The following is a 4,698-nucleotide window of genomic DNA, read 5'->3' as shown; positions in this document are numbered from 1 at the left end:
CCTCCGCTCTTCCGTTCCTGCCCACCCTGGGATGTCCAGTCTACTCCTCCACCCGCCCACTCGCTCATGGGTGCTGTCTTGTTTCCACTTTCTGTTAATTAGAAAACCACCGTCATAGACCGGATCGCCTAACTAACAGTGTTAACTAGCTAGTGTGCAACTAGCAGACTGCCACAGGACACCTGCCTTCTTCGATTCCTAGCGACTCCCGGCAGCCTCAGTTCTGTCCTGCTTCCTTCTGCAGCCCTTGCAGTGACCTCTCGCCTGCGTCCCGTCCCCGCTCTGTCCCTCTTGACATAGTTCCACCACAACCTCCTTCCTCTGCTCTGAACAGCAAATTCACACACTAGACTAATGGTACTTGTCATTGTGCTTGCCTACACACTCATCTTTCTTGTGTGTGTGTGTGTGTGTGTGTGTGTGTGTGTGTGTGTGTGTGTGTGTTCTTTTTTGGTACCATTAATTAAAGTCTTGTTCATGCCAGGCAGGCACTGTACCGCTGAGCCACATCCCTAGCCCTCTGTGTTTTTTAAATAATTTCTTATTTAAAAAAAACAAGATTCTAGAGAGTAATTTCTCATCTGCCAGAAGGTTAATTTAGAGAAGATCCCTGTAGACAGAGTCTCTCGGATGTCCCCTACCTGAATATGACTTCATCTCTCATCCTTTTCAAAGATCCACTGTACCTGGGCCCGGAGTCTGGGTGAGCTGCTGCGCAGGGCTCCCAGCAGCCCTGGGTCTCCGGCGCCTGCCACCGTGGGTCTGCGGGCCCACTCTTCTCACTGGTGACACTGATGTGCAGCTGTGTCCCTATTGCTTCCCGGATTTGTGTCGCTGTCTCTGGCGACCCTGGACATTTCTCCACCAGGCTCCTCAGCCTCCCCTGTCTGCTGTCTCCTTCTCTGCAACTCTAGTCTGAGCTGCTAGAGCTCGGCCCAAGGCTCCTGTGGATCCACACAGCTTCCCTTTCCATGCTTTCGGTTCCGGTTCTGTCTGCTTCCCTTGACACTTCCTGCTGATTCGTCCCCTGGTCACTTGCTGTTGAATCCGTGGCTAACCCAGTCTTTCGGGTAGGTGAGTTCAGTCAACGTAGTTTTTGTTCCTAGTCCTTCCACTTCATTTAAAGAAAATATTTCAGATTTCCTGTGAAATCATCCATTGTGTTACTTGTATCACGGGCACATTAACCACACCTTTTTTCCTGTCACCTCTGTAAGTCCCATGTCTAGTTGTTGTATTTGGCTCTGTTCCTACTGTCTGGTATCTTAGTGTTTGGCTCTCTGCTCCTTCTATTGTGGTAAATTCTCTTTCAGATGCCATGTGTGAGCATGGGGCTCTCGGGTGATGTATTGTCCTCCAGAGGTGATTAAACCCACAGCAGGGCAAGGTAAGGCCTAGAATAAAGGAAACTGGACCCACGATGCTCAGTTGTGGCAGAAGGAAAAGCTGGAAGTGTGACAGTTCCCGAAACAGCAGATTAGACAGATGGATACATTACTTAAAATAACACTTCTCTTCAAAGGATGAGAGAACCTGTAATCCCAGCACTCTGGGAGGCTGAGGCAGGACTACAGTTCCAAGCCCAGCCTCGGCAACTTACTGACTTAGCGAGGGACACAGGCCCGTGGAAAGCCTTGGGTTCAATCCCTAGTATTGCAAAGTACATAAATATACTCATCTATCTATATATCTATATTTACAGTGGGAGAAGAATTAGCAAAGTGAAAAAGAAAATTACTCTGAAAAGGAGCAGAGTGGAAATAATGTGTGTAAAAAAAGTACAATAGTTGAAAGAAAGACCTATTTTGGGGCATAATGAAAACATTCTCAGAAGGCTTTAGAAGACCTGCCAGCAGAACCCACAAGGAAATCTCAAATAAAGGGTAGCAACCCACAAAAGCCAGAGAATGGGCGAAGAGGAGGATCGAAAGGGACTGGTGCCGTCATCACTGGCTCCGAGGCACATTGGCCAGAGCGGACGGATCTCCTCTTTGATGTCGGCGGGCGTGGACAGGGAGGGCTGGAGCCCCTCTGGCTGGGGATGCCTCATGTGGGTGGGAAACCGGGCGGGAGGGGAGCCCGAGGGCAGCACAGGAGGCGGGCATCAGCAGTCCCTCCCGGGACAGCACAAGCCCTGGCCCACAGGGGCCACACCAAGGAGCAGGGACCCCCTTACCTCACTGCCCCTGCTGCTACTGAAATTCCGACACACGGGCCTGGGGCCTCACAGACACCCAGCCTCTGTGACCCAGCTCCTCCTTCTAGGACCCCAGATTCAAATCTCCAACTTCTATGACATCTGCCCTGTGCGCCAGGAGCCTGTCCAGCAGGTGCCACTGCAGACATCTCCTGCCAGTCCCACCTGGGGCTCTGTCGTGGCCACCTGCTCAGGGTCCCAAGCACTAGGGGACTGTCTTGGCCTGGACTCGTGCTCCACTCCTGACCATCCACCCTGCCCGTCCAGCCCACAGAGCAGGTCCCTGGGCACACAGAGGCTCTGAAACAGAGGTGTGAGCCCTTGACTGGGAGGAGCCCCACCACCTCCCACACCCACCCAGAGGAACTCACTTGTCTCTCACCAGAGGAGCTGGGTCACAGAGGCTGGGTGTCTGTGAGGCCCCAGGTCCGTGTGGAGCCACTCTGAGAGGTGACAAGAGGGAGGAGGGAGAGGAAGGAGAGAGAAGATCGGCTTGGCTGAGAAGGAACCCAGCCCACAGGGCAGCTGGGTAGGCAAGGCCCAGGCCAGCAGGCTCCCTGCAGGAGGATAGGGACCTGGAGGGCCGGCAGCTCCGGCCAGGGCTGCAGAGGACCCCACAGTCAGCTCAGCTGTGCAGCCTCACATGGAAATAACTTTGGAGCCAGAAAAGGCCCAGGTTCTGGCTTCTGCTTATGAAACAAACGTTCCCCTTGGAAAGAGCCTCGTCCAGCCATGGCGAGAGCCAGAGACCTGCTTCAAGGGGAGAGAAGACTGTCCTGTATAGATGAGTGGGAGGCTGCGCTCTGCTGCCAATTAGGAGACTGTTGGAACTACTTCTTTGCAGTATTTGACTTAGCTGTTGGCGAGCCCTTCAGAAGATTTCAGATCTAAGTTGTGGACACAGTGTATGCCTCAGAAATCACTAACGCAATTTAATGACAATAAATAAACTTCAAAGCCCCATGGAAACAGCAGAGCCCCATCAAAGCAGAAAAAACAAATGTGTTTCCAGCTCAGCTCAAAATGAAGCTAAAGCTGTCTTGATGGAAGGTTGGGAAAGACTTTGGAATGAGGGGTGGAGCTTGCTCTGTTTTCTTCCCCTCAATAATGAGACATTGTCACATGTGGATGCCTGGTGTCCCCACAAAGTGCTTAATGGTCTGATTATCTGAAATGAGAGCGATTCCTGAAGCCGCAGCCAGCCTGGATGGTAATTTAGGAGCTGCCCAGAAACATTCCCAGTGAGCCTCTGTGGCCTTCGAGTCTCCTGTACCCAAATGGAGCCCGCAGAGAAGCTCAGCTTCTAACTCGAGTTGTCTCGGGCGTGGCTGGTTGATGCATTGAGGCGCCTCGTCTGACTTGATGTGATACTGTCGGCTGCGTGAAGATCTATTTTAGGTGCTTATCAGATGGAGCCAGGACCCTGGGCATTAGTCATCCTGAGTGTGTACTCCACCCTCTGCCACTCCCTACCTTGGGAGGTGCAGATGTCTGTAGCACACAACAAGGGCCGCACCCTCACTCTGCTGCTGATGTCTGGTGCAGGCTGTCCAGCTTCACAGGCCCTCGGGACGGCCCCTTGGAGCCATGGCGAGGAGGACCAAGCAGTCTCTCCTGGAAACAGGCTCCCATGTGAGCCTGCCACATTCTCCCTGACACCAGACACAACAGGGAAGGCAGAGACTGAGCCCCTTGCCTGCATGATTCACCTTCACGGGGCCGCAGACTTGGGACAGGAAGTGGCCACGTTGCTGAGGCCCAGCCATGGTCGTCACAGCTCAAGGACTCCCGCTGGCAGAGTCCATGCTTCTCCACTCCGCCATTGTGGGGTTTGGGGGTGTGCAGGGTGGTGGCTTCCGTGCCGTCGAGGATCTGGGAGTGGTGTTCTCCGGAGGAGTGAAGTGGGGATGGGCAGCCCACTCAGCTGGCCCTGTCTCCCCGCCCTTCCAGCCAGTTCCAAGGGGCCCCACCCTGGCCCTAGTGCCACCTGGGGCCCAGACACTCTGTGGTGGTCATGCACGCCGCCCCAGCTGTCCCTGCAGCCCCTGCCCCTTCCTTCTCCTCCAGTGAGCCCTTGGGGTGGCCTGTGGCCACAGGTATGGTAGCCTGGTACAGGCTGAGTGACCTCATTGAGTGCCCCACAAGGGGGGCAGCATTTTCAGAGCCCAAAACCTTTGTAATCACTTCGGTTGGGGAGAGAGGACATCTGGGTTCCTGCCAAGGTTGTACAAGCAGGACCAGGGGCCCCAGCAGATGGACCTTGAGGCCACTGTAGCTGGGACACAGGTTTCTGTAGATGGTGTGGCCCTGCTACACCTCCCACATATAGCTCCTGTGGACAAGCAGGGCAGGCTCCATGTGGTGGACAGGAGTCGGCCTTCTTGCCAATGCAGATGAGTTCATTCTGTACCAAGCATCTAGGCTTGACTCTCCTTCAGCCACCTTCATCTCCAAACAGAAAGAACTTAAATTTCTTTTTTTTTTTTTTTTTTTTTTTTTAC

This window comes from Fukomys damarensis, unplaced genomic scaffold, assembly GCF_012274545.1.
Source record: "Fukomys damarensis isolate Sample0158 unplaced genomic scaffold, DMR_v1.0_HiC HiC_scaffold_1, whole genome shotgun sequence".
NCBI lineage: Eukaryota > Metazoa > Chordata > Mammalia > Rodentia > Bathyergidae > Fukomys > Fukomys damarensis.
This window is presented reverse-complemented; position numbering follows the sequence as displayed.